The sequence below is a fragment of the Lycium barbarum genome, chromosome 7 (genome assembly GCF_019175385.1).
Source record: "Lycium barbarum isolate Lr01 chromosome 7, ASM1917538v2, whole genome shotgun sequence".
Classification (NCBI taxonomy): domain Eukaryota; kingdom Viridiplantae; phylum Streptophyta; class Magnoliopsida; order Solanales; family Solanaceae; genus Lycium; species Lycium barbarum.
In genome coordinates, this window is record NC_083343.1 from 90,886,900 (window position 1) to 90,910,739 (window position 23,840).

Sequence of the window (23,840 nt, forward strand, 5' to 3'; positions counted from 1 at the left end):
TGATTTGTCATGACCCAAATCACTAGTTGTGTGGGCACCTACACTTTCCCACCTAGAAGGTGAACCCGTCCCCTAATCATTTATCCCAAACAACAATATAATAGACAAAAGCAATAGAAATCTAAATCATAGATAGATATAAGTGCGGAATCTAAATACAACCCCCAGATCTGGTCTGAATCATACAAGAGCATCTAAGTAAAATGTCTAGAAACACAAGTCGAAAAGTGAAAATATATGTCTGAATGGAAGTAAATAAAAATAGAAGATAGATGAGAATAAAAATAGATGATAGATGAGTCTTTAGGCAACAGGCTCACCAGATGCTCACTCTGGACACTTGAACACTGGGCCTCGGGATCACTCGCGAGGGGTAGAAGTGGAGCTTATCACGAACCTAGTCACGACCCAAATTCAAATCGTGCGGGCACCTCCCTTATCCCACCCGGTAGGCGAACCCTTCACAACCAACCCGCCATAAATATATCAACAAGATAAATTAGTAAGTAAATACTTGACGAAAAGAAATAAATATAAACGACACCCTGTTTATTAAATAGATTCTCCCAAAATCGGGTCTAGACTCTTACAAGAGCTTCTACATTACAAGGAAATGAACTACAAATGAAATAATACAACTTCTGTTTTAGAGTAAGAATATACAGGAAGCTTTAGGATAACACCTGCTAACTCCGGCTAACGAAACCTTGAACAATAGCCTGAAACACATCTACACCCCGAAAGGAGTGTAGCATGAGTAGTATCAGTACACCACACGTACTGGTAAGTATCCTAAGCCGACTAAGATTAGTTCACGCATATAATTACAACATCAATCAAGATAAACAGGCAGGTACAATTAGCCACACATTCACAATCCATAGCCTATAGCGAATCATCTACACCCAAGTACATCAAGTTTTCCTCGTACTAATGAGAGAACCAAGGATCAAACCAATCAACAATTCACAAATTCCACACAACCTTAACCACTAAACTATCTATCTCAAATACTGCAACGCAGGGTAATCAATGGAGACAGGAAGCTAGGCATACGATGACCAATCATAGCCTAAGGTGAAGCTTCAAAACCATCAGTCTTTCAAATCTCAACTACTCACGAACCACTACAAAATCATCAGAACAACACTAGATAGATCAAATCATCGGAATAAGATGATACCATGTGCAATGCAAATAAGCGATAAGTAACTCTACTGTACACATAAGCTAAAGGCCTTCTTCGCACAATAGTCATGACCCGCGGGGGAACCATGGTGTCTATGTATCACTCGCTATGGAACAGACCTTCGACCATGAGTTCACAACTAGGCCACATCCTTACCCGTTGTCAAATATGCCTTTATATATATATATATATATATATATATATATATATATATATATATATATATATATATATCGCAAGACAAGTCTCAAGCTATGGTTTAAGTCTAGAACCCCAATATGAACATCAACTCAAATGAAAGCATGAATAATCAATGAAATCAAATGTCAATGAAAGTAAAAGTCACAATACTATAATCAAATGCCAATGAGGTATAAGTCACAATGCTATAATCAAATGCCAATAAAGGACAAGTCACAATGCCATAATCAAATGCCAATAAAGTACAAGTCACAATGCCATAATCAAATGCCAATAAAGTATAAGTCACAATGCCGCAAGCTATATCAAAACTTAGATAAACAGCTCAACTATAGAATGAATCATAAAAACCATCTCAATCAACATAGAAAGTCTATATTAACCCTTTCCTTCCAAAACACAGCAAATACACCTAATGGTTCAATATATAAAGTAACAGCGACAAGCCCACATAATCAGAAGTCCATACCAACCTAAGAGCATATCCAGCCCAACATCGTGTCCGAAGGCCTAATCATACTTTCTCTTGTCATTGCTATTACATATGAAATTCACTAATCAAGTATAACTCAGGTAAACCGTAACCTACCTCGAATGCAGAATAAGAGCCACGAACTACTCCACATGAGTCTTCTGGTTCCGAAATGCCTCAGAATGATGGTAGTCTAATAAACATCATTTTCTAAGTAAGTGAAAGACCACAACTCAACTAATAGAATTTCAAAATTTCCATCCAACATGGCTTAAGGTACAATTTCAACTAGACGCTTCTGTGAAAAACGTCGATACAAGCCTTTACACGGCTTGTCTTTAGGGAAGGATTTGAAAATGTTCGTAATGACAAACGAGTCTTTACATCAGATATCAATTAAACAACGTTCGTCCTCAAACGGAGATAAATGGATAAGCGCCTTAGTTGAGCTGAGGCACATACGTAGAAAGAAAACTTTGGGGGCAACACCATAACTCGTCACAAGATTTAGGCTATCTGGTCACGGACACACGTGGCCAACACAATATCGGGAATGAGAAATTTTTGGAAATCTATGGTTCAAGAGATCTTTACTCGTAGTGCATAATGACGGTTATGTCAAGAAGCTACTTAAGGCATTTCGGTGTTGGGAGTGGTGAATTTCCACTGATCGCGGTTCCGTTGATTATTTCTGACTGCCAACCTTGGGTTGCTAGAGGCTCGCTATTTTCGGTGGTCACTGATTGATATTAGAAGATTTTCGCTAGTCTCTGTTATAGTCCGAACAACAGGGCAAGGGAGTATCGTTGGTCTAACTGACTCAATCAAGTTGAATAGTAACCGGTAAGAGGACTTAGATATCATTAGAGCGGACTATGTACCTCTGAAGGGAAATGTTACACCTCATAGATTTTTGTGCCATTTGTGTCATAAGTAAACTAACGTAAGCCTGGAGAGACCATGGAACCCCTATAAGGTTAAGACAGACTTTTAACAATTGTTAAGCATGTACCTCAAAGGTTCCGAGGCTAAGCAAGTTGAAGAATGTACCTTTCATGAAAGTTTGTCGACTGGACAGAAGTACGGCCTAGCATACGGACCGTATAAGTGACATACATACCATATGTCATATCTGAGAGGCGTAGAAAAACATCAGAGAGTTGTGCGGAATTTTGGCCAACATATGGTCAGACATACAGACCGTAGAAGTGACATACGAACCATATGTCCACCGTAAGTTTGAGTCGGTGGAAATGTTCCAAGTTGTATATATTTTTCCCACTCCGTCCCCCCCCCCCCCCCCCCCCTCTCCATTTTTCATCACCAACAGATCCTAAATAATCCCAAAAACCCTCTCCTTCATAACTAATATTGTTCAAGGTGAATCCAAGGCCTAAAGTGAGAAATAAGTGCCAAGTACTTCGGATTATGCTTTGGATGTTAGTTCTTCCCCTTGTAGAGGTTTTGGAGAGAACTTAAGGGTGAAGTAACCTTGGAATTGAAGTGTTCTTGAATTTTAAGGTAAGATTTCATCTTAGTTCCATGCTTATGAGTTTATCTGGTAATTATGTTAAGATTTAAGGAGAAAAAATTGGAGGAAAAGTTCAAATATGAATTTGATGATATTTTGAGTTGTAAATTAACTTGAGCTATAATTATTAGTATGTTATGAGTATAATCTAGCTATGAGGGATAATAATGATGATGAGGAAGTGTTGTCTACAAGTGTATAAGGGATAATGTTGAAGTTGTTATTATGGATTGATTATGAAAAGAAGTTTTGGTATTGAATTGGGCATAAATTGAATGTAGCCTTTTGATTATGGTATTGTTGATATTTTTAAGGAAGTTTGGGAGCTGTTTTGGAATTTGGTGGAAGTAAGTGATATAGGGGAGATGCTGCCCTAAATTAGTTAGCTCACCAAATAGTCTATGTTACACCTCGCACTTTCAGAGCATGAGCACGCCATGTATTTCACCATATTAATGGAGTATCAGAGACGTCCCATGAAGTTTTGGAAGGTACAAGCCTTGGGAAGTACGTAACAATGAAGTAAAGGATGAATTACGATCTCGTAAATTGTAACCGGGAAGGACAACCTTGGAATCAAAGGACATGATTATTATCAAGTATATAAATGATAAATATCATGTATGGAGCGTTTCGGAAGATTCCGGGACCAAACAAATTGAAGAAAATAAGTTTGTCAAAAATTTGGAAAAAGTTGGCCGAATTTTGGATAGAAATTTTGGGTCAACTTTAGAGGGGTATATCTCCTAGTATATCAGGAGTTTTGAGGTGTTTCAACAGCCTAAAATGAAGTTCGTCGAGTCTAGTTTCATATGCAACAAACCGTTCGTCGATACGGAATTGGAGTAGGGAGTTATGGGCATGTTAAAATGGACTGTCAGAAGCCCGCGAACCTACGCGGAAATTCTAGAAACCACTTAAAAAGGCCCAACAATTTCGGCCCATTAGCCTAAAACCGAATTGGACTATTATATATACCCTTTAAGTCATCTAACTCATCATTTTCATCAAATTCTCACCATCTCTCACCTCCACACCTCTCTAGAATCTCCCACAATATTCATCCAATCTCGAAACCTCTCTAAACTTATCCCAAATCCTCTAGAACCTTCTTCCAACTTCTACAACCTGCACATATATTCCTACAAGTCTATATGACAATTTTGGGTCATTTTTATCTCATGTTGAACATAGCCTCAAGTCCTAGGAAGTCCTAGAAACCTCTCCAAACATATTCCAACATATTTCCAAGCCTAAACCAAGGATCAAAGTGAAGATTAAAGTGGTTAAGGGTTTCCAAGTGAGGTCTACACTTGTCTCCTCTTCTTGAAGATGTTTAGGTGAGTATTTTTAAGGTGGAGAAACCATGGAATTGAAGTTTTCTTGAATTTTGAGGTAATATTTCATATTAGTTTCATGATTATGAGTTTGTTGGGTAATTATGTTAAGATTTGAGGAGAAGGAAATTGGAGGAAAAGTTCAAATATGCAATTGATGATATTTTGAGTTGTGAATTTACTTGAGTTATAATTATTAGTATGTTTTGAGCATAATATTGTTATGAGGGATAATAATAATGTTAAGGAATTGTCGTATACGAGTATATAAGGGGTTGTATGAAGTTGTTGTTATGGATTGATTATGAAAAGAAGTTTTGGGATTGAATTGAGTATAGTTTGAATGTAATCTTTTGATTATGAAATTGTTGATGTTTTATTGTGTTTTGGGAGTTGTTTTGAAGATTAGAGGGAGTAGAAGATATAGGGGAGATACTGCTCGAATTTCGGCAGATGCTAAAGGGGTTTAATTTGAATGCTTAATATAAGCATATGACGATAAGCCTAACAATAATATGAATTCTCTTGAATGTAGATAACGAACTTGGGAGGATAAGCATTAAGTAGTTAAGGAGATCAAAAAGGTATGTTACGGCTAAACCCTTTCTTTCTAAAGGCATGATTCTTTTCTTATGAATCCACACATGTTTTCCATAACATCTTTATTCTCAAAAGTTAGAAGTTCATGATTCTTAAAGGCTTCTTATGATACTAAAGATGAGATGTTTTCTATGAAGAATGTGATGATGATGATTTTAATCCTAGAAATTCCATAGCTTATGATTTTAATGCTATTATAAGATTATTGATCCTATTTCATGATTTTCTCAATTTTATTCATTGTTGTTGATCTCACCTTATAATAATTGTTCCTTCAAGGTGAGATATAGCGATGATGATTGTTCCATATTATAAATCAGAGGTTACCGACCTTACGTCACTTCGATAAAGTTGTATCTTTTAATTGGGCTCTCATGCATGCTTTGTAAATATGTATGTATTTTAATAACACCGTGCCAACATGGCCGGGCAGTATAACACTGCGCCACCCTATAGGCGGCCGGGTAGACACACCACTGTAGTGGGCAGGTTATGCCCCGGACGCGGGCTCATGATGACAACACCGTGCCTATATGGCCGGGCATCATAACACCATACCTATATGGTCAGGCAGTTTACTTACTTATATATATATATATATATATATATATATATATATATATATATATATATATATATATATATATATATATATATATATATATAATTATAATGTTGATTTAAAAAGTGAAAGTTGGCATGCATGGTATCCGCCTAAAAAGGCTGTCAGATATACAGGTTGTCTCTTTATCTCATGCTTCTTTATTCTTGTTTATGTTATTATTAATGCCTTACATACCCAGTACATTGTTCGTACTGATTTCCCTTCTTGTGGACGCTACGCTCATGCCCGCAGGTAGGCAGGAGATGGATCAGATCCGTAGGTGCTTTATCAACGGATTCTCAGGAGCACTACAATTACTTCGGAGTTGCAGTCTGTTTGGTATTGGTCTTTATGGTCACTTGTATTCTATGTAGAGGCTCGTAGATGTCACAACCCAAACCGGTGGGCCATAACTAGTGCCCAGACTAGAGACCCGTATACGAACCTGCTAAATATAATCAGACCGAAACTGAAAACAATATGACAATCTATAAAAGCAGGCTGTAAACTCATCATGTCATACATCAAAAGAACCTGTCTCTTGAGAAGCCACAGCTAACCAAACATAACAAAATACGCAAGCTGACAAGGCTGCCACTATACACGGGAATATCCAAAACGAACTACATTGATATAGCTGACCAAAACATGAATACACAACCCACATATGTCTACAGACCTCTACGAGTATAATAAAGCCTCTACCAAAGGATCTGTACCAATGACTCAAGCTCCGGAACAATGGAGCTCCCCAAGCAGCTGAGTAGCAGTCCTAAGCTGGAGGATCACCGAACTAAGTATCTGTACCTGCGAGCATGAAACGCAGCCCCCGAAGAAAGGGGGTCAGTACGGATAATGTACTGAGAATGTAAAGCATGAAGTACAATAATGAAGATCATCTCTGAGTAGAAGATGACAGGAGACAAGTATGATAATCAAGGATACCAATGCATCTGTGCCTAATGAGATGAGAGTCATGCATATATATAATATACCGTACCCGGCTCTCTAGTGAGGGACTCGGTGAAATCATCATATACATACCGTACCCGGCCCTCTAGTGAGGGACTCGGTGAAATCATCATATACATACCGTACCCGGCCCTCTAGTGGGGGACTCGGTGAAATATAATACGTACCCGGCCCTCTAGTGAGGGACTCAGTGAAATAGTCATATACCGTACCCGGCCCATTATGGGACTCGGTGAAATATATAATATACATACCCGGCCCTCTAGTGAGGGATTCGGTGAACAATGCAATGAAACCGTGCACGATTACGTACTCGGTCCGGGACTCGGTGAATGATATATTAACGGTAAGCACGAGTAGAATATCATGAGCAACCATATGCAAACTAAATTATCATCTGAGACTCAATAGAATAATTAGAATAAACCAACACTTGAGAATCGAAGACAATTATCATGTCAAGTACCACTGAGAATTAGAGTTCATTGGAGTCATGTATGTTCGTCGTTCGCTCACTTTATGTAGTTCATGCCATAAAGAAAGAAAGGGTAATTTTACATACACTTTGGAGCCTTTAGAAGTAGATTCATCATCATAAAATTATTCCTATCCTTGACATCATCAGAATTTTTAAGAACCATGGACTTTTAGCTTTGAAGACAAGAAGGTTACGGAAACATTTATGAAGTCATACCATAGGAATCATGCCTTTGAAAGAAAGGGGACGAGCCTTAACATACCTTTCGGTCGCCTTAGTCGTTCAACGTTTATCCTTCCAATATCGTAAATCTACATATAAACCATTCATACTATTATTAGGCTCAATGTCATACGCTCATCTTAAGCCTTCAATTTAATTCCGTTTAGAATCTGTCGAAATTCGGGCAGCACCTCCCCTGTTTATATGCCTAGCCCGAAATCACAATCCAACAACCAACAACAACAAAAATACCAGCATCAATAACATCATTTCCAACACCAATATGTACCATAAAACAGCCCACACGCTGTTTTCCAACTTCCATAACTAACAAACTTACTACACGATTGTTTAGCGACTTTATCTCCGTAAATAAGCCTTAAATAATACCAAAAGAGAAAGATTCATACCTTTTTCTTGTCAAAATGATAATATCTTCAAGATTCCACCTTGAATACAAGCTAAATCCAACGCAAGTTAATACCGTGATTACAACTACGCACTATCCGAGCCTTGATTAGCTAAAATCACTCAATTCTCTCAACTTTTTATGACCAAAATACCCCTATATGTGCTGAGCTCCCAATCTGATTTTTTTTGTGAAAAACAATGGGGTTTTTCCCCTTTTATAAAGTTCAAATTCGGGTCGGGTCACTGTAGCATTTTACTGTAGTAGTACTGTAGCACGCGTTTCTGCTTTGTCAGCCGAACTTGTAACGTCCATAATTCTCTACTCCGAAGTCCAATCGACGAACGGTTTGTTACGTTGGAAACTAGACTCGTCGAAATTCATTTTAGGCTTTTGTTTCACCTTAAAACACTTCATATGCTAAGAGATATTAGTCCACCAAGTTGGACCAAAATTTTCACACAAAACATTACCCATCCTTTTTCCAAAGTCGTACTACTCTATTTCTTCCACTCATTTCCTTATAAAACCTTCTAGTATACCTTATATACATCCTTCCTCATTAAATATACTTAATAATGCTTGCTCCTTATATTCCAAAGTGGTTTTACTTAACCATAACTCAACGTACTTATGTTTCAAATATGATAAGTGCTTCCTCGAAGATACGGGATGTTAAAGTAGACATGTGTGCATAGTTTGACGTTCCATAACCCTACCTGTTCATATCATTGTATAACATTTTAGTAGCCTTGTCAGCTGGTGATGATGGACATAATTGTGGAAGATTATATGCAGATGTGTTGTTATGTTGTGATATATGTCCTTACAGATTATGATATCCACGAGCTATCTTTACGGTCCACCCAGAAATGTTTATGAGATGTATGTTTAGAGGTGCTCAGTGTGTTAGCTCCGGGTGCCCGTCATGGCCCTCCGGTTGGGTCGTGACAGTCTACTTTGATCTTATAAGTGTTTCACTGACCTAAACTTAGTGTGAATCATCTTGAATTAGATTTATAGACTCAGGAGGATAGGCGAGGAGTAGTAAGGAGACGATGAGGTATGTTAAGGATAATCCTTTCCTTCTTATGGCATGATCACTTCGATACGACCATATATACAAATGTTCTCTATGATGACTCTATTTCTAGAAATACTAAAGCTTATAGTTATTGATGTTCTTATGATATTATTGATTTTGTTTCATGATTATTGATCTTGTTCATTGGTGTTGATCTCATCTTATAGTAATTATTCTTTCAAGGTGAGATATGATGATGATGATAGCTCCATCATATAAAAATCAGAGGTTTACAGACCTTACGTCACTCCGATGGAGTTATAGCTTTTATTTAGGCTCTCATGCATGCTTTATATGTATGTATTTTCTCACACTGCGCCGTGTTATAGTCGGTCGGGCAAGCACGTAGATGTGCACACTATTGCAGTAGGTAGGTTATGTTACCCCGGGACGTGGGATGCCCCGGACGCGGGATGATGATGATAACAACGAGCCTAAATGACTGGGCAGGATATTATACATATGTATGTATGAAAATGTTTCTTTTAAAAAGCTAAGCATGCATGACATTCGCCTTAAGAGGCACTCAAAGGTACAAATTGATCTCTTTATCTTATATTATTTCTATATTTTTGTCATTCTGTTGCTCATGCCTTACATACTCGATACATTATTCATACTGACCTCCTTTTGTTGGTGGACGCTGCGTTCGTGCCTGCAGGTAGGTAGAGAGATGGACCAGACCCCTAGGCTGCTTCATCAGCGATCATGCAGTAGCGCTCTTTTCATTTTGGAGTGGTGATTTAGCTGGTATTATTGTTTTGTGTACATATGTGGGCATGGCGGGATCATGTCCCATATTTGTGATGTTATGCACTTCATGTAGAGGCTCGTAGACAGATTAGATGTTCCATAACCTCAATGGTTCATATTTTGTTATATCCTCTGGTAGCCTTGTCGGCTTATAAACGGGCACAGTTGATGATGTGTATATATATCTATATGTTTTAGGCATGTTCCCTTTTCAGTTATGATATTTATGAGTTAGTTTCATGGCCCTCAGGTTGGGTCGTGACAGGAAATGGCGTTGAGGGGTTCAATATGGCGGATGACATGAGCGTTGTGGCGGACCCACTATGGGATGACGTAACCGCTACGACGGTTCATTGGAAAAGAATAACGAGGTTCACCATGGCGATACATATACTCGCCATGGTGGACGCGCCATGGCGAAACACTTCCGTCGTGGTGGAAGTCGGGGAAATCAGAAGCATAACGAGAGGGTCTACTCCCTCTCTTCACCCACTTCAAATTCCCCACTACTAAAAATACCTCCCCGCCCCCCAAACGCACACCCGTAGAACTTCCCACTACTTTCAATAAAACTTCCCCTACACTCCAATTCTTACTCCCATAATAACAAAACATTTTCGTACCAAAATTTCCTAAGGCAAAGTGGTGCAAAAATGGGTCTCTTCAAGAACCTCCAATCTTCCTCCGAATCTTCGCTATAAGGTACGTAACTTCTCTTATTAATCTAAAATATAGCTTTGGTGGTGCGAATGTGCATTCAAATAAGCCTAGGATTAGGACTTTTTTTTTTAAATAAAATCTGAAACTTTGGGTTAGGGTTTTGATGGTGGGTAGGTGTGTAATTTGTAAATTGGTTGTTGATTTGTGTAAAAAAAGATCCTTCACTGAGTAATGCACTAGATTTGCTTGAAATTTGTGTTGAAAACTTGAAGAACAAAGGGGTAGGTGTTCATGGTGGTTGAGGTGAATCCTTTAGAATTTTTTTGGGTGCCTTCTTGCTTGACATCATGTTCTACAAAGGATAATAGCCATGCATGCTTGAATGTTAGATGATCTAGGAGAAATACACTGATTTTGGGTCTAAAATTGCAGGGAGAATAAAAAAATTTCAAGGTCTGATTCAAAGTTGAAGACAGGTTCGCCATGGCGGAGCCCATTCACTATAGCCATCCCGCCATAGCATATCTGCATGCACCGTGGAGAAAGAGTGGTAGGTAAATGAATTGTCTCCATGGCAAAATACCTCGCGCCATGGCGGTCTCGCTATGGTGGAGCTCTTCCCACTATGGCGGAACCTGCAAAATTTTTGTCCAAACCAATAGATTCACACCATTGAAACTAATTTATGTTGTCAATGCATGTATTAATAGGTTATGATGGACCAACACGAAGAAGGAAATGTTAGCCAAGGACAAAGAAATGCTGAAGGAGGTGGTAACCCGGGATATGACACATATCGGATCATGGCTACGGAGTGCAAGAGTTGCTACTACAATGACTTACATGGGAATGTGCTTTTGTGTGAAAGGGGCAAAAGAATGTACAAGGCGGAAGAGTGGGCCGCGAATTTCTTTGCGCGGTTGTATGAGATAGGTTAGAATTGCTTCATTGATGAGCCCGAACAAGCTAACGAGAGATGGGTAAGGGAATTTTATGCTAACTTACAACGAGTAAACTTGTCCGCTCCAAATCCCGTGATTAAAATTCGGGTAAAATGGTGAGAATTGGTGCCAAAGAGATCAATGATTACTATAACTTGAAAAATCACCTTGTGGAAAACATGTGGGGTAAGGACGTTTGTGGTAGCGGGATTGGCTAGTCTCCAAATTGGTTGCAGAAGGGGATAGAGGGCAAGTTGACTGGTTGAATAAGAAACAGGGAATCACAAATGCTCACTTTACTGTTTAAGCCAAGAGGTGGCTGAATATCATAGTTAGCCGAGTGAGGACTTCTAGTAATACTTCGTCTGTGAGTTTTAGTTGGGACCTTATGATTGCTTGTATTCTGGATGACATTTCGATGAACGTGGATTATCACATTGTGAAGAAGTGGAAGGAGTATGTGCAAAAACCGGGTTTGAGTCTGATGTTCCCTTCCTTAATCACTACTTTATGCAAAAGAGCTGATGTTCTTAATACTGAAGCTGATGAAATGGTTGATCCTGATTCTGCCTTCAATCATTTGAGGACGACAAGGGCTGGTTTTGCTATCCGGAGCAAGAAGAAGATGAAGGCTGAGTTGAGCCAAGGAGAGGTGAATAGTGGTGTTGCTGCCTCGCAGTCGCAAGGGCCTTTCCAGCAGTTGAACTCGCATATGAATGATATGGAGAGTTTTGATTTCTGGGCTTTCCAAGCCCTTTACTGAAGCTAATCCATCAGGGACTGCTATAGGCTACTTCCCTCAGGAAGATATAAAGGAGTATTTGGAGGCCGAAAGGCAATGAAGACCACAGTCTCCATTCTTGAGAAGGCCTACACTTCCCTGGCTAAGGCTCATGTTGCACTATGTCTGGACCTTAATAAAGAAAAGAAGAAGGGCAAGTCATAGGGCAAGTTGCTGATTCAAATATGGAGGGGTGTCAAGGGACTGTTCAAGAAGATACATCCTGGTGTACGACTTCCAGTGGAGTATAGGAATGATAATGAGCGATACTCCTTTCTGAACGAGTTGGAGGTGATGATGGCGATAGTGGCGATAGCAGCTCGAACTCGAGTGATAAGGCTATTACTCATAGGTAGCAGTGGGGGTCCTTCTCCAGCAGATGATCTAGCTCTGGTCGGGCTTTTATTTCAGTCTTTGGATGTTTCTATGTTTCTTGGATATTTCAGACATTTAGATTCTTGTTTTGGTTGTTGTTTTTTATTTACTTGGATATTACCTTTGAATTATGATATTGTGCCCTTGCCGGGCTTGGTTTTGGGATGATTGTACACTGTTTTTCTTGTATTTTATTGTAAAACTGGTTGGAAAAGTTGAACTTCTGCCCAGTGATTCGCCACGGCGGACAAAGGATCCTCTGTGGCGGTTGCGCTATGGCGAATAGGACTTCGCCATGGTGGAAGAATGAGAAAGGGCGACGACCGCTGTGGCAGACGTGCTCCCGCTATGGCGATAACGCCGTGGCGGTCCCTCCTCTTTATGGCGAGATTCATTGAAGATAAGAATGTTCTGCTAAGTATGAAATCCTTCTAACATCATATGACTTATTTAATCTACTAAAACACACACCATAAAATACATGCAAAGCAATTGAAACACGGCATACTAGATACCAATTGGAATCGACTAGATACCAATTGGATTCAACCCGATATCAATTTGAAAGAAGTGGGACAATGGGAATGAAAGAGGTGTAAATTTCCTAAATGCCTCTCGCGGATGGGTACGGACGTCCACGTACCATTCTACAAGACTCTACTAGACATTGCTCTTGTACTTGTCAAACTGGTAAACTTAAAGCTCTGATACCAACTGTCACGACCCAAATTCAGATCGTGCGGGCACCTCCCTTATCCCACCCGGTAGGCAAACCCATCGCAACCAACCCGCCATAAATACATCCCACAAGATAAATTAGTAAGTAAATACGAGACGATAAGAAATAAATATGAACGACACCTTGTTTATTAAATAAAAACTCCCAAGACCGGGTCTAGACTTGTACAAAAGCTTCTACATTACAAGATGAACTACAAATGAAATAATACAACTTTTGTTTTAGAGTAAGAATATACAGAAAGCTTTAGGATGACATCTGCTAACTTCGGCTAACGAAACTTCGAGCAATAACCTAAAATACATCTATACCCCGAAAGGAGTGTAGCAAGAGTAGTATCAGTACACTACATGTACTGGTAAGTATCATAGGATGGCTAAGATTAGTTCACGCATACGATTACAACATCAATCAAGATGCCAAGACCCAACCCTAGGGCTATGACGGCTACCTGGAGCTAGCCTACCGGGTACCTCAAAACGTACATCTCATAGTCATAACTGAGTAGGCCATAAGGTTAACTCATAAATATCATATTTGAAAGGGGCACATGCCCAAACGATGAATATAGAAATGTACATCCTCAACAATGCTCATATATACAAGCCAAGATGGCTGAGAAAAGATACAACAAAAGTATATACCGAGAAGATCATAATACATCAAGCTGTACATAACTGTCTACGAGCCTCTGCATAGAATACATAACATAGTAAGGATGGGACAGGACTCCGCCATGCCCACATATACACAAAAGATTCATACCACTTTGAGCTGCTACTCCGAAACAATGGAGTGCTCTTGGACCAACGCTGAAGGGGCTGCCTAAGGATCTGTGTCGTCTCCCTGTCTACCTGCGGGCATGAACGCAGCGTCCACAAACAAAAAAAATTCAGTACTGACAAAGTATTGAGTATATAAAGCATAAGAGTAACATAAGAGAGAGACATAAGAAAATTATAATGTAAGTGAAAACAACATGTATGTCTGAACTGTCCCTGAGAGTAAATTCACTTATATGATTTCTATACATTGAACTGCTTCTGAGGGCTGATAATGTGCATAAGTAATGTGCATGCATGCATGAGGTCATACATATAAATATATGCGTATATAATGCCTGTCAAGCCTCTGTGGTCATCCCATCATAACGTTTCGACCGACCTCATCATCATCACTATTAGCATCATTGTATCATCATATGACCAGCTGATCCGATGGTAGTACGTATATAATGCCATCACTTTCCCCATACATATATATACATAATATACGCGCATATAGCGCCTGAGGGGTCTCGGGTCTGTATGTGCATATGTGTGTGTGTGTGTGTGTGTCTATATATATATATATATATGCAATGCATTAACATGATAGGAGTATATGTGGCTATGGAGACCACACTGGATCTAAGAAAGACTTTCTGAGGATAACATTATGGAGCATGAAGGAAAGGATCATCCCTAATTCTAAGAGTAGAGTTATTATGGATTTACTTTACGCATACGTTTAGCTTACAAGGATCATGCCAAAAAGAAAGAAAAGAATAGCCTTACATACCTCGTTTACTCCTTACTTCTCAATGCCTATCTTCCCGAGTTTGAAAATCTACATTCAAGAGGATTCACACTAAGGTCAAGCCATTGAAACTCTCATAAGGTCAACTAAACTAATACTTGAGCCAGTGAAAAGCGAACAACATGTCCTCTGTATCCTCTACTTCCACCAATTCTCTAAACAACACCCAAATAGCAACAACAATGTTAACAACTCCATAATTAAGAGATTATATACCATTTACACTTAAATAAACCCAAAACTTCCTTTCAAATTCCATTTATAATCAACAACTACCACACAATACCTTATAACCTTCCCAACTACATTCTCTTTCACCTTTATAACTTACTAACCTCCAAATCAACTCAATATAAGAAATAAAGGGAAGAGTATACCTTATTCTTGAAGACTTCAACTCACAAAATCTTGATTTTAAACCAAAACCACCACAACTTTAACTAAAAGCAAGGAGCATCATCATCCATGAGCTAGCTTAGTGTTTCAAAGCTTGATTTTCACGTGAAATTGCTTAGGAGGCTTATGAATGGTTAGAGATGGTAGAGAGCTTGAAGTATCTAGAGAATTCTGATCATTGGGTGCAAATAATGACCCAAGGTCGTGGTCCCTTTTAATTTATAGCAGAAAGAAATTTTCCACCGCCTGAAATTCGACGGCAAGGTCGACGGTCCGACGTCTTGCAACCGTCGAATGGCGGTAGCCTCTGCTTCTCAGAGGGCTATTCGACGGTGCGAATCGACGGTTCGTCAACCATCGACGGTTCGTTGACTTGTAACCGTTGAGTTGCGCAGTTGCCACACTTAGTTTCTTTTGGTTCGTTCAGCCTCCAATCCCCCCGGTACTTGCTGACCATAACTTAAACTCACATATACGTAGAATAATCAGGTAGCATCTATTATGACCTTGACAAAACTTCACTTTCTAACTCCACGTCGGCTATCTTACAACGAAACTCAACATATAAAATAGGGGGTGTAACACAAGATAAACAGACAGGTACAATTAGCCACACATTCACAATCCATAGCCTATACCGAATCATCTACACCCATGTACACCACGTTTTCCTCGTACTAATGAGAGAATCAAGAATCAAACCAATTAACAATTCACAAATTCCACACAACCTTAACCACTAAACTATCTCTCTCAAATACTACAACGCATGGTAATTAACGGAGACAGGAAGCTAGGCATAAAATGACCCATTGTAGCCTATGGTGAAGCTTATAAACCACCAGTCTTTCAAATATCAACTACTCAGGAACAACCACAAAATCATCACAACAACCCAAAACAGATCAAATCATAGGAATAAGATGATAACATATGCAATGCAAACAAGTGATAACTAACTCTACCATACACACATGCTATAGGTATTGTTTGCACAATACAAATGACCGCGGGGGACCCATGGTGTCCATGTACCACTCGCTCCGGAACAGACCTCAGATCACGAGTTCACAACTAGGCCACATCCTCACCCTTCTTCAAATGTGCCTTATATATATATATATATATATATATATTTGTCGCAAGATAAGTCTCAAGATATAGTTCAAGTCTAGAACCCCAATATGAACATCAACTCAAATGTAAGCATGAATAATTAATGAAATCAAATGCCAATGAAAGTACAAGTCACAATACTATAATCAAATGCCAATGAGGTACAAGTCACAATGCCATAATCAAATGCCAATAAAGTACAAGTCACAATGCCATAATCAAATGCCAATAAAGTGGAAGTCACAATGCCGTAAGCCATATCAAAACTTAGATAAATAGCTCAACCATAGAATGAATCATACAAACCATCTCAATCAACATAGAAAGTCTATATCAACCCTTTCCTTCTAAAACACAACAAATACACCTCATGGTTCAATAAAGAAAATAACGGCGACAAGCTTACATAATCAGAAGTCAATATCAACCTAAGAGTATATCCAACCCAACATCATGTCTGGAGACCTAATCATACTTTTTCCCGTCAATGCTATTACATATGCAATTCACTAATCAAGTCTAACTCAAGTAGACCGTAACCTACCTTGAATGCCAAACAGGAGCCACGAACTACTCCACACGAGCCTTCTGGCTCCGAAATGCCTCATAATGATAGTAGTCTAATAAACATCATTTTCTAAGTAATGAAAGACCATAACAACCAACTAATCGAGAGAAGCATAGATTCAAAAAAGTTAATCTAAATACCCAGAATACCTCTAATGTGACATGAGGGCAAAATGGGAAATTAAGGGTGGAAATACACTACCCAAAATCCCACTGGTCATTATCCTTATTTATAAGAAGTTCTAATCTTAAGTGGTTCGTCAATTTCAATATTTAGATCAAATCTCCTAATTAGAAGAACCCTAAATCATAGATTGATTTTAGAACCCAAAGAGAAGATTCAAGCCTCGAATCTATTGGCCCAATGATTAAGTAGAAGGAACCAGTTATTAACTTAACCTAAATAAATTAAGGAAGATTTGTGACTAAATTTAGGGTTCATAGATCCCTCTTCCCCAACCTCTCCTTCATTAACTAACCAAGGGAATTTACTAGAAAGCAAGTGCAAGATAAAATAAGAAGACTTACCCTCAAGGGTGAACCTCATAAGATGCCCTCAGAAACTGCCCCCATAAGCTTAACTTAGGTTTTGGAACATGGAATAAAGGGTTCGAAGTGGGGAATAAAAATAGGAATTCTAGTCATGCTATTCCGCCGTTGCAGAAGGATGATTGCCGTAGCGGAAGCGTTATGGCGGTCGATAGTCCCACCGAGGCGGGATCATTTAATATACCCCGATGTCTGCTGTAGCAGACACCCACTCGCCATAGTGGCTCCCAGCCCGCCAGAGCAGTTGGCTGGATTATGAAAATTCAAATTTCCTTCCAACGTAGCTTAAGGTGGAATTTTAACTAGATGCTTATGCAAAAATTGTCGATACAAGCCTTTACACGGCTTGTATTTAGGGAAGGATTTGTTAATGTCCGTAACCAAACGGGTCATTATAATGGGCCCAAAGGGTAAAACGGGTATTTCAAAGATGAAAATAGTAACCCAACATTCTAGAAGTTCAATTTTACTCTCCAATTGCTAATTTAGCTCAAGTATTGATCAATTTCATCATTCAAGGCAAAACCCCCAATTTAGGCATAAGCCCTAGCTTTTCCATATTTTTATTTCTCAACTAGAATGGAAGAATCAAGCCTATTGGTTACTAATTCATGAAATTTCATGCTTAATTTAGTCAAATTCATCAATTAATCTCATATTGGAAGACTAACATTCAAATAATATGGTAAAGGTCAAAACTCATCTTCTTCCTTTAGTTTTATAGATTTCCTACCATTGATTCAAGTTTAGAAAAGGTAAATGAAGGAAAGCAAGGTTAGAGACACTTACTCCAAGAAGAATCCACCTAGAAACTCTTCAAATCGCCTTAAAGTCACTTAGGAGAAATAATTTTGGGAATGTAAAATGAAGGGTTTAACTTAGCATTAATTAACTTTCTAAATCAGCGTTTTCTGCCACAGCAGAGATGGTCCGCTATAGCAGAGCCGCTTGACCAGTTCACACCGGCTATAGCACATCCACTCCAGCGGAATACAGTCCACTGGTCCGCTGTGGTGCACGATGTCTCGCTGGGGTAGGACATCAGACACTAGTAACTTGCTGGTTTTTCAACAATTTCTTCCCAAAACCTGACAATCTCCCGAGACCTTCCAGATGCAAATCAGACATGTAAACATACATAAAAACACGCTACAGACTCACTCATGGTCTCAGAATTCCCAACGGAGGTCTATTTGACCAAGTCAATGCCCAATGGCCAAAAACCAACTTTCTAATCAATAACCCAAAATGCTCCCAAGTGCCTTGGGAGCCGAACTAAATATCCCACCAAAGCATAATCGACCCTCCAGACCTCACGAAATCGACGAATTTCCAAAAAAGATCCGTTTACCGAAAAGTCAACTATGGTCAGCCGTTTTTCACTTTAAGTCTCTATCTCTCATAAGCCATCATAAATCTAGCCTGATTACCTCGAGAACCGTACCACCCATCCCGTGTGTGAAAATCGTACTAACAGGGCTCAAGGAAGGGTCAACGAGGGTAAATGGGTCAAAAGCACTGTAATGACCAAACGGGTCATTACATGATTACATCATAGTCAAGTACCACACTACTAAAGTAACCTTTTTATGTCTATTCTTTGTGGGATTCAATCCCAACCTATTTGGATTATCGCTTTACACTATTTATTAAGGTGTAATTTAAGCATATCGCTGATGTTGCAATTTCTTTTTATTTTTAGTTCTCTTCTCGTTTCAAATATAGGTTGTTACTATTCTTAGTAGCCACATTTCTTTTTATCTGGTTGGAAACTGTCTTTCGTTATTAATTATTTTTTTTATTCCTCGAGATGAAGGATGATCTAGAACAAGTGTTACACCTCGGAAATTTCTGATTTTATTGCCTTGTGGATAGGCTAATGTGAGCTTAAAGTGATTATGAAACCTTTACGAGATTAAGGAAGGTATCACATAGCTTAAGGTGCAAACCATAAGATTTTAAAAGTTGTATGAATATGTGAAAATTTAATGTGTTAAAGGAAGTGAGATATAAGTCGTGTTCGGAAAGGTTTTCGTTATAATTGAGCTGACATTTATTTGGTAGTGTCTTGAGGGGCTGCTATAGGGCCTATCATATGGTTAACAAAGTATTATGTAAGTTCCAAGAAGGTTCCACGAGGATTGGAAGTCAAACGAATCAACGCGAGAAAGTTTCGGGTAACTGGGAGCTATACGACCACTTATACAGTCCGTATAACTTTATACGGTTCGTATAACTCGACATTTACAGAAAGGGTATTTTTCTTGGAGGTGTTATACGGTCCACTTATACGGACCGTATAATATTATACGGACCATATAAGTGGTCCATATAAGTCCATCGGGCAGATTTTCTTATTTTTGTATAAATAGAAGACCCTTGCTCTTTTATTTCACTTTTCATTTTCCACAAGTCTTGAGAGCTCCAAACCCTTCTCTAAATATTTTCCACTCAAACCCAAGAGAAATCAAGATCAAATAGCAAGATTTAAGGTGTTCATGTGTTGGAAGGCTTACTAGGGTTAATAAACATCAAGAACAACTTGAGTATTGAAGCTAGGGTTTTCACCCAAGGTGCTATCTTGCTCCAAAGCCCATTCTTATGAGATAAAAGGTTAGTTTTCATGCTTATTGCATGCTATCATGAATGCTTGGTTGTTGGAAAACTTGGGTAAAAGAAGAAAGTAAAAAATGAGATCTAAATGTAACTTTTATGATGTTTTTGAGTAGTGAGCTAATGTGAGTTATGATTCTTAGTATAATATGGGTATAATCTTGTTGTGGAAGGCAACCATGATGATGAGAAAGTGTTGTATGAAAATGTGCAAAAGGGTTGATGTGTAGTTGTTAGTATAAGTTGAATATAAGGATGAATTTTGGAGGTTTAATGGAATGTGATTACTTGATTATGATATTAGGGATGCTATTATGGTTGTTTGAGAAGTAGTTTTGTAATATAGTGGAAGTTGACGAAATAGGGGAAATGCTGCCCAATTTTCATTAGATCATGAATTATTCTAGCTTGAGTTTAAGAGTATCATTAAGGCTTAACCATGGTATGAATCCTTCTGAATGTAGATTCTTCAAGCTTCGACGGTGAACGTTAAGTAGTTAAGAAGACAAAGAGGTATGTAAGGCTAACCCTTCTTTCTAAAGGCATGTTTTCCTTATTTTGCGTTTATACGAGATATTCATGCTACTCTTACTCCTATAAATGTTGTAAGCTCATGACCCTCAAGATTCTCTTGATATTGTTGACAATGTTTCTTGTGATGATAATGATAACGATGATGATGACAAGGTGAATTCTAGGGATGCCATCTAAGATATTCAAAATGTTCTATTCCTAGAAATGTTAGAATGTTCATGGCTTTCGATATTTTGAAATACCTTCGGTGAAAGTTCTTCAAAGTGATGATGATAATAACGAGGATGATAATAGTAATAATGGCAAGGATGACGATGATGTTGATATGACTTAAGCACACATATATATATATATATATATATATATATATATATATAAGTATGTATGGCTATTACATAACACCGAGCTTATATGGCCGGGTACGATATCTAACGCGCGCACACCACTGCAGGGGTACGTATAGCACTGAGCCTTGGTAGGGCCGGGTACGTATAGCACTGGGCCTTGGCAGGGCCGGGTACGTATAACACCAAGGTTTGTTATGGCCGGGTATGTAAGACACCGAACCTCTATGGTCGGGTATGATACTACTATATGTACAAATGTATGAAAATGGAAGTTTCCCATTAGAAAGAGGATAAGTAAATATAACGAACGTCGCTAGGGGTATACCTAGCTCTTTTATCTCATGACTTGTCCATCTTATGTTATTTCTTATGCTTTCATTATGTTATTGATTATGCTTTACATACTCAGTACATTATTCGTACTGACGTCCCTTTGCCTAGGGGTGTTGGGTTTCATGCCACACAACCCCATATTGCTTTGCAGGAAAGTTATCCAGGAGTTTGACTATAGGATGTTCCAGGCCATCAGCTGGATTGGTAAGCTCCATTCGGTTCGGAGTGATGCCGCGTCAGAGTATTCCCTTATGAGCTGAGTCATATACATTATGGGTATGTTGGGGTCCTGTCCCAACTTAGGTATGATATCATATCTTACGTTAGATACTTTCGCAGACACAGTCATGTATATAGTACGTCAGCCTTGTAAGGAGCTATGTAAGTCGTTGTATCAATATGCCTTTACAGATTTTACTCGATTTGAGAAGGACAGAAAAAGTGTTTTTTTAAAGCTTTCCTCATGATTTTATCTCATGTTATAAGGAGTCCAGTGGGACTATGAGTGAAACGAGAACCAACGGGTTCGCTCGGCTCTAAGTAAGGGTCGGGTGCCCATCATGCCCTATCAGGATTGGGGTGTGACAACAAGTGTTTAAACTATTATTGAATTGTATCTTAGCTAAAGGCTTGGTAAAAATCTTTATTATCACTGATATGAAAATGGGTGTTAATGAGCCCTTCGTTACATGCTGTGGTTTTTTTAAAATGCATCGTATTAACTTGCTTACTATAAAGTTATTATCTTCATTACTTTTGCATGGAAGAATTGAGTGATTGCAACACACATTTGTTGTTTGTTGTCGATCTTTTTATTTTTTGGAAAAAGGCATAAATTCCTTCCTCCCCTCCCCCGTTCAGCCCCAAAGCTTGTCCGCTAAACTCACTTTAACACCTTTATTTTATGGGTGTTTATGTACTCTAATTCTAGTCTTAAGTGAAATGTATAGCCCCTTCCCAAAACAATCCCAGATTAATATTCAAGAGTGTTATACACGAGTCTGGCACGTGTATGACACAATTTTTTAATTGTTTTTGTTTTTATCTTTTTTTAAGGATTTTCCCTTTTTCTTTCTTCTGTTTCTACTTATGCACAACAAACATTCATAGCTCTTTTCTTGTTTATTTTACCCAATTCAGAACCTTTGAAATTGAGAACAAAACCTGCTCTTTGAAAGGTTAATTTGAGAAATCTAAATCCAGAAAAGCATTGAAAAAGGCAATGTGAAAGTAAAAGGGAGTGTTTTTCTTGGGTTGCATTTGAATTTTTGTGATCTTGTTGTGGTGATCTAAGCTGGAAAAAAAGGAGAAGAAGCAAAGCACAGGCGGCCTTGTAATAACAGTTGAAAGTAGAAGGAGAAAAGAAGAAAAAAAGATTAATTGAAAAATAAGAAAACGTTTTTCAGAATGTGGGTTTTCCACTGTGAAAACAGGTGCTCGGTGATAGGTGGAACCGGAGATTCGTCGGCTTGAAATGGGATATTTAGTAGTGTTTCTATGGCTGAAGAACATGTGGTTAGCTGGTGTTTTACTGGTAGAGAGCTAGCGTTGTGGAGTTGGTGACCTATTTCAATGGGGTTTTTTGGTGGTTCTACATGGTGGTGTAACGGATAAATAGAGGCGGTGGTTAACTTTATCGGCAATAATGGCAACTCGAATAACTTTTCCGGCGAACCAAATCCATATTTAATCTATGGAATAAATTTGATCTTTCTTTGATGATGGACAATGTTAAACCCAGTAACTAAATTAATTTACAAAGAAACAAAAAAAGAAAAAAAAATGGCATGGACGATAAAGGGAGGTGTCAGAAGTTCTGAAGAAAGAGAGAGAGAGAGAGAGAGAAAAGGGAGAAAGAAAAAATTAGAAAAAAAAACCAAAAGGAAAAACAAATATTAAGAAAGTATAATTAAGTATAATAAGTTGTTATCCAATTAAAAGTTGACATACGTACAGTTGGGGATCATTTTAAGTATTATTTTTCTCTCCCACGTGCTTTTTAGGATTTGATAGCAGTTTTTTGCAACGTCAACTGTTAAGGGGGTATAAATTTTACTTCAGACTAGAATAAATGCCGGGGGGGGGGGGGGGGGGGGGGGTTGTACATAAAGGCCAGTAAAGTTAAAGTGGTAAAGTGAGTTTAGAGGAAAAGTTAATTCATGCCTTTTCCCTTCTTTCTTTTTTAGTTCTAGAAGTCAATGGTTAAATCTTGAATATTCATATTTTACTTCATGATCTACTCGATAGTCAACTAAACATCGGTGGAATTGAATTTTTTAAGGTACTTATTGGATAACTGAATTATAGGCTACTTGATTACTGTTAATTAATATTAATGAGATTGTTATCTCTTAACATATTGGGCGTCTGATCTTAAATTAGCATTCACAGTCCAATAGATGCAAGGCTCTTCGATACCTTTTTAAATATTAAAGGCTTTTTAGGCTCGAATATTTTAC